This window comes from Bison bison, unplaced genomic scaffold (genome assembly GCF_000754665.1).
Source record: "Bison bison bison isolate TAMUID 2011002044 unplaced genomic scaffold, Bison_UMD1.0 scf7180017864215, whole genome shotgun sequence".
In the NCBI taxonomy this organism is placed as follows: domain Eukaryota; kingdom Metazoa; phylum Chordata; class Mammalia; order Artiodactyla; family Bovidae; genus Bison; species Bison bison.
Genome location: NW_011494787.1, coordinates 1,669,997 through 1,684,494, shown reverse-complemented (window position 1 = coordinate 1,684,494; position 14,498 = coordinate 1,669,997). Strand labels below are relative to the sequence as shown.

Here is a 14,498-nt window from a genome sequence, read left to right as displayed (position 1 = left end):
AGACTCTTGAGAATCCCTTGGACTGCAAGGAGATCCAACCAGTCCATTCTGAAGGAGATCAGTCCTGGGTATTCATTGGAAGGACTGATGCTAAGGCTGAAACTCTAATACTTTGCCACCTCATGCGAAGAGTTGACTCACTGGAAAAGACCCTGATGCTGGGAGGGAATGGGGGCAGGAGGCGAAGGGGATGACAAGAGGATGAGATGGCTGGTTGGCATCACCGACTCGATGGACATGAGTTGAGTAAACTCTGGGAGTTGGTGATGGACAGGGAGGCCTGGTGTGCTGCGATTCATGGGGTCACAAAGAGTTGGACACGACTGAGCAACTGAACTGAACTGAACATAGTTATGACTATATCTCAACTGAAATAGGTTCATATGCTATATATTTTTTCATGCATCTGTTATAGCCATCTTTCTGTGTCAATAATTAAAGATTTACACTTCATGTATCATTGTATGGACATACCACAGTTGATTTGACCAGTCCCTTACCAATGGCTATTTTGATTGCTTTATAGACTCTGTAATAGTAAATTACCTCAAATATGTATCTCTGTACATTTACCATTGGGATGAATACCTAGAAGTTGAATTGCTGGTTTAAGACCATGTGTACCTTAAATCTGATATATATCACCAAACTGAACTTCAGAGAAAATGTATTAATATTCATTCCCAGCAACAGAGTAAAGTTCTTTTCCTCCAGCCCTCACCAGCAATAAATATTTTCTTCTTTTTAAATTTATCAGTCTAAATATAGACTGATATTGAAAAATGATATCTCATTTCTATTTGTGTTTTCTGGATTATAAATGAAACACCCATTTTCTATATTCTTTATTAATCACTTGTACTTATTTTTCTATGACTTTTCTCATTTTCTTGTGTTTTTTTCCTATTAACTTATAAGAGTTTACAAATTAATAATTTTACACACATTAGAGATATACTGAAAACTCTTTTTAACCAGTTGGTATCTACTTTTTATTTTGCTTATGGTGTTTGTTGTGATTTTTAAAAAACTAATCCACCACATTTTTTCCTTTATGGTTTGTGCCTTTCGTACCACACTTAAAAAACTATTTTCAAGTACACTTATCACTTTATGCAAAAATCTTTAAACTAACACAACACTGCAAATCAACTATACTCCAGTAAAAATTACTTTTAAAAATAAAAATAAATATCAGGTTGGCCAAAAAGTTCTTTTGGGTATTTCCATAAGATTTATGAACAAACTTTTTGGCCAACCCAATAAGAAGAAATACAAATAAATAAAAGTATTTATCTAGAATTTATTTTACTAGAAGGTGGCAGAGATTTTCTTTCAAATGGTTAGATATTTGTCCTAAACACTATCCTTTCCCACTGAATGTAGGTCCTTTTCTGGACTTCCTAATCTATGCTGAGCACTACTCCCTAATAAGAATTCTTTCCAGTTAGACGAGTTCTTTCATTGCCCACAACAGGTTTTATGTAGGTTCCTGCTTATATCCACATTGTTGCCCTTTTCTCTTATACCTCCTCTGCCCAGATCCTTCAAAGCAAAACCATTTCTGGGTTAAGAAGAAGTAAATGCTATTTAAAACAAGAAATACTTCCAAATGAGAGAAGATAATGTACATGTAAGAGGTTCTACAAATCCTTTGTGTGGCTAAGCAGATGAGCTTTTTATTCAGCGGAGTCCTTCAGTGGATCTTGGCTATACGAGGTGAATTTGGGAGGGAGAGTTAAGAGTTCAATTGCTTTGCATAATAAGAATAAGAAGTATCTGCAGTGCTTAGTAGTAACAGAGTAAGGATGGTTTGCAAAGGAAAGAGAGATAAGATTGTAAGAGACACCAAGGCCACATACAGTAATAGTGATGGATCTCTAATGCAAAGGTGGGCAAAGTACTTTAAGGGACAGGGAGAGCCAGTGTTAGAATTCAAGTTGTTTACTTTGCTGCAACGTAAAATACTCTCCATTACGCCGAACTTTAACAGTCTGCTACACACTCAAACAAAGGCTTTGAGCTGGGAGATATCTGAGTTCTACCATCTGAGTCAATGTGGATGGAAACAGTAACAGCAACTTGAGACACTAAGACCATCTACAATCTGAACAAACTTAATGGAAGCAAGAACTCAAAATCAGAGTGACCATAAATATAAGAGTTCCTAGGAACATGGTGAATTCTGGGTGAAGGAATCAGAGTTCCCACAAGTTGCACGATGACGCTTTGAGCCAAAATTTTAAAGGAAAAGACAGTTCCAGGCTAACTAACAGATTACACAGGATGCTCAAGTCCTCAGAACCTTTTGAACAGAATCAAAGTGCACAAGGTACATTAGTGCCGAGCAGAAGCAGTTCATGGGGGAGTTGATGATTACTCAACCTGCACAAGAAACAAGCTGCAAATTATTTGCCCCATCCTTTCACCATTGCACGCGCTTCCAAAGAGGTCTTCTGGTCCCTATCCCACCTCAGGTGTCCTTAGTCAACTCTCACCTCTTTCACGAAGCTTCCTCTCGAAGTGTTGTAGCCCTCGGATGCTTCCTTTCCAGAACTTCCGTTTTACTTAAAATCTAAACCTCACATTAACCTTTAATTATTTTTTCTGTTAACTTCTCTATGGAATTCAACTATACATGCCTTGCAGACAAGAAATTTAAGAAAAGGAAAAGAAAAAAAAAACAAACCATCTAGACACATCCTAAACGTCTTACATTATACTCAGAGCCTATTAAATTCCTGGTGGGGGATCAGCGCAAAACAGTGATTCAGAAGCAAGTTTACTAATCACCCTGGATGGCGATGCTCCTAAATCACGGAACAAAGGAAGAGGAATAGGGATAAGAAGAAATGAGGGAACAGGGAAAAGAGGATGCTTTGATGAATAATGTAATTTGACTTGGGACATGTAGAGTTTAAAAAGGCTAAGAGCCATCCAGGTTACGGTATCAATAGTGTTTAGTCATCATGAGTCAGGAACTAAGAAGAGAGACTTATGTTGGAGATAAAGATCTGAAAGTTTTTGATAAGCGTAGATGACATCAACCAGGGACAGTTTATGAAGGGAGCAGAGAAAGGGACCAAGGAAAGAATCTTAGGAAATGTCTTCATCATAGGAAAGACTAGTTGGGGCAAGTAAGCCTTCTGCAATTATAGACCAACAAATAATTATAAATACCTACAGACTGATCGCTTACTCCTTAAAAGGAAAGTTATGACCAACCTAGATGGCATATTAAAAATCAGAGACATTACTTTGCCAACAAAGGTCCGTCTAGTCAAGGCTATGGTTTTTCCTGTGGTCATGTATGGATGTGAGAGTTGCACTGTGAAGAAAGCTGAGCGCTGAAGAATTGATGCTTTTGAACTGTGGTGTTGGAGAAGACTCTTGAGAGTTCCTTGGACTGCATGGAAATCCAACCAGTCCATTCTAAAGGAGATCAGTCCTGGGTATTCATTGGAAGGACTGATGCTAAAGCTGAAACTCCAATACTTTGGCCACCTGATACAAAGAGTTGACTCACTGGAAAAGACTGATGCTGGGAGGGGTTGGGGGCAGGAGGCGAAGGGGATGACAGAGGATGAGATGGCTGGATGGCATCACCGACTCGATGGACATGAGTTTGAGAAAACTCCGGGAGTTGGTGATGGACAGGGAGGCCTGGTGTGCTGCGATTCATGGGGTCGCAAAGAGTCGGACACGACTGAGCAACTGAACTGAACTGAATGACCAAATAACTGACTGACTCTATTTAAGATCTCTAAATGTCCATTACAAGCCCTTTCCCCCTACCTGCAAGTGAACTCACTCCCTGATCTTCACATGGCCTTTCACAGGATGCGGCAGAAATGGACAAGTGACAACAAGCCTTCAAGGCCTCTAAGGTGGGGCTTTGTTGGTAGAGGATGCTATCTGTTGCTGTTCAGAGAACACCAAACCTAAGGGAAGGTTCAACACTGAGCCTTTCCATCTAGTTTATGATTAGCTCAGCCAACTGAGTTAATAAGGCCAGCCAACCAAAGATCTCACTGATGACAGTAAAGACATATATACCAGGGTCTCAAAAGGCCTGAATCAGGAGTCTTAGTGACTTCTATCTGCTTCAAGTGGTCTTTTCCTATCCTGGCTGAGAATAATATTCAGAGGGAGTAACTGGCTTCCTTTTCCAGCTATGTCCTTTGCACTCAGTCATCCACCTGGCAGATTTAAATGAGTCTTCACCTGCAAGACTGCCCTGCCCAGAACATGGGTTTATCTTCACTGAAGGGGTGAAAAAAATTATTATAGTCTGGACTGCCCATGAGCTATAAAAGAAGAGGATTTCATAGGCAAAGTAGAAAACTTATAATGTCATATCCATTCCATAAGAATGAGCTCCACCCACTTAGCACTGATGCCCATATGTAAAGTAAAATCATGAACTAGCAGTGAGACTGGAGACTAGTGTGGAGATGAACTAGTCCCAGAGTAGGAGAGATGGGGTGCTCAAAAGTGCTACAGAAATCCCGGAAGAGGTCAAAGCCAGGGGGAAAGCCTCAGAAAAGCCCTCTTTCCTTGGATCTAGAAGCCAATGGTTTCTGTGGCCATGATGGCATCACCCATTTCAACTGGAGGAAAGGAGAAGAGGATGTAAAAGTGGAAGAAATAATGTTGCATCCCTACCTTCTTCTCCACCTGGGGCTCCACTCCAGATCAGAGCTGGCCTTACGCAGACACACAGTAAGCAATCAAACACATGATGTGATTCCAGCAGAGAGACGGATGAGTGGCAGGTGCTCAGAGGACATTTGTTCAATGAGGAGCCCCAGGAGAGATTTCCCTACCGAAGAGAATTTTTCTCACTGACTGTCACATTACCTTCACCTAGAATTCCTTCATTTGACGTCCACTGGTTTGGGATAAAGCCTTATACTTTCCGAAACTGTGCCCCACCAAACACTATATTCTGTCAAATTTTAACAAACATTCCTTCAAATAAAAAAAAAAGGTTCTTTAGTTAAGTCAGTCTAGAAAATGCTGTATTCTCTATCTCCCTTTTTGAGCTTTATAAATGCATATTAAAAGCTCTTCCTGAGGCAGAGGCAGCTGGAGAGCTAACATGAAATTCAGGACAAGGGCTTGGCTACGTCTAAGAGCTTTGTTCCAGAAGCACAGATAAATAGACCAGCAAGACGTCCAATTAGCCCAAATAGCAGCAGACAAAGTTCAGAGTAGTCAACACGAGGAGATCAGTGCATGGGCAGAACTCTACCTGCCGAAGCCTACCTGTAAGAAAAGGAGAAGGGACCTGGCCTGAAAGAGGCTGGAAAGCAAAGGCCACAGTCCCTGCATTACAGTCCTGGTCAGGGCTAGGGGCTCCTCCAGGGAAAAGCCAAAATACAGGTGAAACGGAGGAGAGGCAGAGACTAGTAGACCAGACCTGTCACTCAGGGCGTATGCCCAGGAGTCCCTCCCTAGGGGGGCACTGGCTTTAAAATTCTCATGGTCAGCAGATCCAACTACACAACGAGATCTTGCATGTGAGGCTGAGGTGGCTGGAGAGAGAGGTAGACATGTGGTATAACCAGAAACTTCCAAAAAGTTGTGCTAATTTCAGTAAGGAACATGATTCATTCTGTATCAAACTTTAGGAGGTACGGGGTCTAGGGAAATGTGCCAAAAGAAGAAAGAACCTCAGAGGCCTGAATGAAGCCAAAAGTCTGATCCAAAGAAAATGCTCTGGAAATGTGGGTAGAAATGTGGACAGAGTAAAGTTGAAGCCTGAGGGTGAACGGCATCCACAAATTCAATTGTGAGGAGTTGAGAAAAGCACTGAGATGTGAGCTGTCAAAGACTCCCTGGGATGTGTGGATTTCAATTACAAAGGCATTTTGAGAGCCTTTGTAAAAGGTAAATGAAAAATGAACAGTCAACCAGGAGTGAATTCAATCCAAAACGGTTAAAGATCTGACTCCTAGGTGCTATGCTGGCATCCCTGGCTTAGTTATTTTGGCTCCACAAATCAGTGAACAAGGGGGAACTGCACCTTTGTATTGTTACCTCAAATGCTTTGTCACTGCTTTGGACGTGGCTTATTTTACTTCCTGGTAAAGCCCGATCTCAGCACAGCTCATTGGGAAATCTAGACCAGAAGTTGTCTATGACCAGCGGCCACAGAGGAAGCGCTCTACCCATGTCATCATCAGTGGCTTCTTTTGCGCCATGATTTTACACCATTTCTGGGAAGATGCTTCCTGCTTCCTAAGATCTGTGACGGTCTTATCTGAGGACATCAGAGAAAACCACAGCCTCAAAGGCCCTACATTCCTTGTCACATTCTGCTCGTCAGCTGTTCTCCAGACAACATCATGACTGCACAGCCAGCACACTGGTGGGGACCACTCTCAGCATCTTGTCTTTCCTCAGGCAAAATTGTAAAGAACACAAAATGGTTCTTCGGGACCCAACTTCTCCTTTCAGGGCCCTAATCTCAATTTCAATGGTGAATCCTTCCCATCACTATGACTAGGGGCACAATGCTTTCTCCCCTCTGTCCCTGCCTTAGTCTAGTTCTCAGAAATCAATCTTAAGAACTCATTCATACTTTCACTTACATGACCGAGATGTTTCATAATCAAACCCTTTTCTGGAGTCTTTTCATAGGGTCTCAAAAAGCTTACATCAAGGGGAGAAAATGTCACTGGTAGAATTCCAAGCAATAACAAATAGTTGAGAAAAGTCTTTGAGGGGCAAGACGTATTCTTGGTGCCCCCTGAAATTCTATCACTTGACAGACCAGCCCTGTCTCTTCTTACTTCATCACCTGACACTAAAGCTGTCTCCTCTGCCAGCCCAGAGGCCAGGCTCCCCTGGATCTGGGCCACCACTCATCGCCATCTGGTCTCCCCTGGAAAGGCAAAAGAGAGACACCTCTTGTTTACTCAGTAATAATTCACTGTAATAGTCATGTAACAGGTGCCACCAGCTCCCAATACATGCAGTAAGGCCACACCACACCCTCATCTCTGCCGCCATCATGGCTTATTCCCCAGAACACATGAACAGATTTTATTTGGATGACAGGAAGGCCCTCTTAAACTGTACACCAGTGTTACCAGTGGTGTTTTGACAGTGTAAGTTACACCACAATGAAGACCTAAAGGTAAAGAACAAAGGCTTTTTTTAATCCTTCCCTACAGTCACCTGGTGACTTTCCCACATAAGTTGTTGCAGCACATCTATATACAGAACCCAGTCCTATTCTACCAACAGGGTGCTCTGGCTAAACACGTCTAAACAAGCAGAACTGTGAAGTAAAGAAAGGTGGCATCTCCCCTTCTTCTCTTCTTTCCCCACCCTCCTTTCTCAAATCTTGTCAGAAATAGAAGAGTTCTATAAAAACAGTGTGGGCTTTGGAACTGGACAGACCTGAGGAGAAATAAATCCTAACTCAGCCTTTTATTAGCTGTCTGATCTTGGGCAAGTTACCTAACTTCTTTGACTTTCAGTTTGCCCATGTGCAAAAATGGAGATAATATTTCATTGATTTGCATTATGATAACTAAATGAAAAAATATACAAAAACATATAATTTATGTCTGGCTCTCCAGAGATATGTTTGTTCTTCCCAATCTGGGTCAGTACATACCTGGTCCCTTCATGTTCCTTTCTGGTTGTCCAAGGTGTGTGCCCCACACAAACTTTCCCTTCCTTTTCCAAAACCCTATCAAAGTTCCCATTCCTCACAAGAGCTGATCTAAAACACACTGCTAAAAGGACAGCAATTCTGATAAGATGAAGTCAAGTAAAACATGGATGATACTGCTGGGGTTCCTGTATTAACTCTGTGGGGGATATTTCTTCATTTAAATAAAAGTAGGGACACAGAAATTCAAATGAAAGGGAGGACTTCTAATAATGAGACTCTCCTAGAGGACAGGAAACCAGCGTGTTGGCCTCTTTCCCTGCAAGCACAAACTCTGTGCTAAGGATGAGAAACCTTAGCGCTACAGAACACCATCTCAGATTGCTGAACATCACATCTCAAATCAACAGGTCCAGAATAGAACTTGGGAGCCCTGGCTACTCCTTCTGCTTTGGCCAGCACATACTACTTCCTTAGCCAAGAAGTTACGGTGGAGCTTTTTTTCCTAGGAGGTTTCCAACGCTATTTTAAACTCTACGGAATCAAGCAGTAACAGGATGTGATTACATTTATAGCCTTGGAACAGCCTATTTGAGGCCTGAGCTCCACTTCCAAATGGTCTCAACAAGGCCCATATTAATATAGGGGCAAAGTGGGCCTGCATCTTACTTCTTTCTCAGTGATCTAAGAAGGAAGAACAAAGGGAAATTTCTAGACTTTCCACATCAAGAATCATGAAAGCAGATTACATTTATTACAGATTTAATTTACTACAATGAAAAATTGGCCTAAGTGTAATCACTTGGCAATGCTAAGGTAAGGACTTCCCTGATAGCGCAATGGGTAAGAATCTGCCTGTCAATGCAGGGGACATGGGTTTGATCCCTGATCTAGGAAGATTCTACATGCCACAGAGCAATGAAGCCTGTGGACCACACCTTCTGAGCCATCGCTCTAGAACCTGCAAGCTGCAACTACTGAAACCCATGCACTCTAAGGCCTGTAAACCACAACTGCTGAGCCCGTGTATGGCAACTACTAAAGCCCTTGCACCCTAGAGCCTGCGCTCCACAAAAAGAGAAACCACCACAATGAGAAGCCCAGGCACTGCAACAAAGAGACAGCCCAGTCACTGCAACTAGAGAAAGCCCATGTGCAGCAACAAAGACCCAATGCAACCAAAATTAAAATAATACAACTTTTAAAATGCTATGCTGACTCTAAATCTCAGTTCAGCACGGGAATTCTCACTGTGAGGAGCCCTGCAGCAGTGTACACGTTCTATGTGACTTTCTTGGCAAGGCCCCAGGGAGCCCAGAGCACTAGCCCAGGCTGGGCTCTCAGTGGTCTGGACACCACTGGGGGATGAAAAGGGCTGGCTGGCAGGTTCAGCAGATGGAAATATGAGGAAATGAAGGTGAAATTCAAGGCCAGGGAAGGGCTGGTTCAGGCAGTATTACCTGACAGCACATGCTCAGGGAACTGGGAAAGCAGAAATAACAATAATGAATGTTTTAAATTATTTTCTATTCATCCAGGTAGTCATGGTAAATATCAAAATTTTGCTAGATTTCCCTTATACTTTGCTAGATTTCCTTATGCTTATTTTGTGTTTAATATTGTTTCTGAAATATATACTCAGGGCTGAAATCATGAGGAACGTCATAATCTTCCAATGAACATGAATCTGAGCAAACTCCAAGGGAAAGTGAAAAGACAGGGAAGACAGGCATGCTGCAGTCCATGGGGTCCCAAAGAATCAGACATGACTTAGCAACTGAACAACGACAGTAACAACCATAATCTTCCCATTGCTTAGACCTCTAAAGTTCTAAATCTGGTCCCTGGCTTCAGTACGAAGCAAGAAAAAGCAAGATCCCAAAACTTTGTGGTCAATATTCACTCCTTCATTCAATAAACATTTCTTGATGGGCTAATAAGTGCCAAGTCTTTACTCAGTCCTGGGATACAGCAGCAAACAAAACAGATACACAGTCTAGTAAGAGGAGCTGAGAAAAAGATTAGGATCCAAAGGAAAAGGTCTATACAAGAAAACAGGCAGGATTCTGTGGCCAGCACTGGGATGCAAGGGGAGGAAACCTCTTCTGGGATGCCAGCAGAAGAGACCACGGCAGACAAGGTGCTGTTCAGGGAGATGAGCAGGGTCAAACAATGCCCTTATCCTCCCACTCCTTTTATCAAGGGAGAGAGCCACTGCAGTGGGTTGAGTTAATCAAGAACAAGTGACCAGGGTCCTCACAGTGCTACCAAGAGGCTGCTCCTTCTCTGCTCACGGCCATAGACTGTGAGACGTGGCACGTAAACTATGTGTGAGATCCTGAAAGCGCCAGAGAAAAACAAGACTTGAGCTGTCTGCTGGCAGGAATTCTAGGAAATACAGCAGGCCAGGAATGGGAAGCATAAAACCACTTGCCAGAAGAAGCTTGGTGACCTTCCCCTGACCTGTCACTGATACTTCCCTCACATTGCAAGGAAATGATAAGAAAAGTCTGATTTCACCTGCAGGGGTACGGCCAGAAAGACACCTGCTGAAATCATCAGACTTCAACCAAAAGCCTCCTGAGAGGTATGCATTTCTGCTTTAGAGTGGGAAGAGGGCAAGGACGGGGAAATGCTGCAGCCTGCTATGTTACAGGAAAGGAGCCCTCTGAGCAGCTCAGCTCCAGCACTACCATAAGAGGAAGGCTGTAGTGAAGGTGCAGAGCTGATCAGAACAGCAAAAGATGCAGAGTGAATGCCCAGGCATCAGAGCAGTGGCCTAAAGAGATTTCCAAGTATCTGACCTCTCCGGGCCTCAGTTTCCTTATCTGAGAACAGAGATGACAGTAAGAGCATGCACTGGTTTCCTAGAGTTGTCGTAACAAATACTATAAACTGGGTGGCTTGAAACAATAGAAATTTATCCTCTCACAGTTCTAGAGGCTGCTGCTGCTGCTAAGTCGCTCCAGTCATGCCCGACTCTGTGTGACCCCATAGACGGCAGTCCACCAGGCTCCACTATCCATGAGATTTTCCAGGCAAGAGTACTGGAGTGGGTTGCCATTGTCTTTTCCAGTTCTAGAGCCTAAGAGTCCAAAATACAGGTGTCAGCAGGGCCACACTCCCTCTAAAGGCTCTAGGGAAGATACTTTCCTTGCCTCTTCCAGCTTCCAGTAGGTGCCAGTAAACCCTGCCTACATCTCAACATGGTTGTCTTCTGTCTGTGTTGTCTCCCACTTATAAGAACACCAGGCACTGGATTATGGCCCAATCAAGGAATGACTTCATAACTTGATTATACCTTACAAAGGCCCTATTTCCAAGTAAAATCACATTCTGGGTGGATACAAATTTTTAGGCGAACACCATACAACCCAGTACAGAGCACCTACCACATAAAGAAGTTATATGTGTAAGGTGATAGAACAGTTCCTGGTATATGCCATGTATGAGTTAGCTACCTTTTGTCATTATCTCCAGCAGATAGTAGCTGCCACGAAATATGTGGATGCTCTGTTGTATACAAATCACCCTCCTTCCATTTTGAGTCAGAGGCAAGAAACTGGATGGGACTAGAGTTCCAAAAAGAACAGATGAGGACAGAGCTAGAACATGATGGGTGTACTACCACTCAACACCCCCCCCAAGCAATACCCTATCAATATACCTAGGCTGGAGGGAGGAAACACCTGCTACAATCACATGTTTTTTGAACAGAACTTATCATTCCAAACTAACGATGCCTATCAAAGCAGTCTCCAAATAAGGACCTACTTAGGAGGAGCTTCCAGAGCCAGGAGAGATGCTACACCAGTGAGCCCAGCAGCTTCATCACATAGTCAACTGAGTTCTGATCCCAAACTGCTTTATACAGCATATTCACCCCAGAGTAATGCAGATCCGGGAACTTTCCAGGCAGTCCAGTGGTTAAGACTCTGTGCCTCTACTGCAAGGGGCATGGGTTCAATCCCTGGTCAGGGAACTGAGATCCTGTGCATGGCATGTGGTGTGGCTGAAAAGATATACAACGAACCAAAGTGAAACGAGCTGAAACAAAACAAAATAAAATGAAGCTTTGCTATTTGCTATAGCTAGGATACCTTACTTTCAAATTAGGGGAGGGGAGAATAGATTAAAGGCTCCTGTTCTTATTCCTTCAGTAAAGGGGTTTGGGACACTACTGAAAAGAAACAGAGCCAGATCAATTGCTATCTTCATATCAAAATAAATTTCAGATGGATCAAAGATTTTAAAATATATATCCATACAAAGTACTCAAAGACAATAACCGTTTTTATAATTTTGATGTCGGAAAGAATGCCTTTTCTAAACATTGGCCTAGCAGCAAATATATTATAAGGGAAAAGATTACCTTTGACTACCTGAATATGTCAAACTCTTACAGATAAAAGATTGCATAAAGGTGAAAAATGAAAGACAAACTGGGAACAATATCTGCACCATATACAACTGTGAACACTTTAGCTCTTACAAATTATTTAAAAAAATACTAGTAGGAAAATGTGCAAAGGACATGACATGAATGAGCGATTTAAGAAATATATACATCTGCCCAAAAGATACTGGATTTATATTTATAAAAGATGTTTAATCTTTAATATTCACAGAAATGTACACTAAATCATATTTATTGCCATGTCTCAGTTACTATTCAAAGCATTTTACTTGGACTAACTGATTTATTTCTCATGAAACAGGTGCTATCATTAACCCTACTTTAGAGAAGTTAAATGACTTACCCAAGGTCACATAATAAGTGGCTGAGTCAGAATTCAGTCCCCATCAGGCTGGCTCCAGAGTCACAGCCTCAACTACCACATTACAGTGATAAGACCACGTGTCATCTGTCAGGTGAGGAAGACAAAAAACACACAAGCCAGAGTTACTGATGATATGGAGAAACAGGCAATCCCATGCACTGCTGGTGTTAACATTCTTAAGTGTAGTTTGGCTCCATGAACCAACATTTTAACTGTGCATATCCTTTAACTCAGTCATTCCAGTTCTTAAAATTTATCCAAAGGAGATACATGGACAAGAGTATAAAGATTATGTACCAAAGTATTTTCTAAAGAACATATGCTGCTGCTGCTAAGTCACTTCAGTCGTGTCCAACTCTGTGCGACCCTATAGACGGCAGCCCACCAGGCTTCCCCGTCCCTGCGATTCTCCAGGCAAGAATACTGGAGTGGCTTGCCATTTCCTTCTCCAATGCATGAAAGCAAAAAGTGAAAGTGAAATCGCTCAGTCATGTCCGACTCTTAGCGACCCCATGGACTACAGCCTACCAGGCTCCTCCATCCATGGATTTTCATGGCAAGAGTACTGGAGTGGGGTGCCACTGCCTTCTCCAAAAGAATGTATATAATATCACAAATATAAACCTCAATGGGCATACCAAAAATCCAACAAATTCATTCATTCAACAAATATTTATTGAGCACCACCTGTATACCTGGAGCTGGTACTAAGCTATAGGTACAGAAAAAGCAGATTAAAAAAAAAAAAATCCCTATTTTCATGGAGTCTATATTCTAATGAAGGGTGTTAGGCAATAAACAAGAAAAAAAAGTATAGCATGTTGGGCTAAACACTATAAAGAAAAGTAAAGGAGAGAAGGGAGAGGGTTAAGGAAGAGAAATTGTTACAACTTTAAGTAAGAACATCAGGGAAGGCCCCGCTGATTAGAGACAAGATAAACAGATTAAATACAAAGTAATATGCATTATGGTATATCCACACGTGGAAATATAATTCAGCTATTAATTCTATGTTTACTGACATGAAAAGATGTCGTAACACACAATCCAACAAAAAAAGATTCTCACTACACATAAAAAATAGGTAACTATGTAAGGTAATGAATGTGTTAACCATATTGTGGTAATCATATCGAATCATCACACTGCACACCTTAAACATACACAATGTTATATGTCAATTACATCTCAATGAAACTAGGGGAAAAAAGGACAAAAGGATTACAGAACAGTTTTAAAGAAGAAAAACAGTATTAAGGTATGGATCCATTCATGAGAAATTATTAATACATGTGTGCACATGGTTATGCTCTAAATGGGCAAGAAAACAACACAGAAAGGTTGATAATACCAAGCAAGGGTCTAGGCTGAGTGCCAGATAAGTGGTACAGGCAGCATATGTTTGTTCTCCCACCTACTCATTCACCCTCTTCTGCACACCTACGCTTTGATCCAGAAAGGATTATAAGGACAGCAAATCCACAGAGCCCCACAAGTTCATTAACTCTCCCCATCTTCCTGCTCTTCCCAGAAGCCAGGACAGTGATAGCGTGAAAGGAATAAAAGCTTAAGGTGAAGAAAAGCTGAGAGGTCATAACATGGATGGAGGGAAGCCCCCAGAGATTCAGATTCCTCTACCTCAGCACACGGGAAACATCCTGGGAGGTGTATCTGATTTAGATTCTCTAGTCCAGCTCCTCAGTTCAGTTCAGTCGCTCAGTCGTGTCCGACTCTTTGCGACCCCGTGAATCGCAGCACGCCAGGCCTCCCTGTCCATCACCAACTCCCAGAGTTCACTCAGACTCACATCCATCAAGTCAGTGATGCCATCCAGCCACCTCATCCTCTGTCATTCCCTTCTCCTCTTGCCCCCAGTCCCTCCCAGCATCAGAGTCTTTTCCAATGAGTCAACTCTTCGCATGAGGTGGCCAAAGTACTGGACTTTCAGCTTTAGCATCATTCCTTCCAAAGAAATCCCAGGGCTGATCTCCTTTAGAATGGACTGGTTGGATCTCCTTGCAGTCCAAGGGACTCTCAAGAGTCTTCTCCAACACCACACTTCAAAAGCATCAATTCTTCGGTGCTCAACC

General features: G+C 42.3%; 1 long non-coding RNA gene across 9 annotated transcripts in view; it reads right to left on the bottom strand.

The window, feature by feature from the left end:
* Nucleotides 1–14,498, bottom strand: part of LOC104992422 — a 57,816-nt gene that overhangs the window by 17,360 nt on the left and 25,958 nt on the right. For 7 of the 9 annotated variants that reach the window (XR_825698.1, XR_825697.1, XR_825701.1 and 4 more), the window contains 2 exons: nucleotides 12,388–12,492; nucleotides 11,511–11,639 (listed from right to left, as the gene is read on the bottom strand). This is a non-coding gene — a long non-coding RNA (uncharacterized LOC104992422). Of the gene's footprint in view, nucleotides 1–3,668; nucleotides 6,890–11,401; nucleotides 11,640–12,387; nucleotides 12,493–14,498 lie in introns of those variants that run through there. The other 2 variants (XR_825705.1, XR_825699.1) reach the window with 2 other exon arrangements.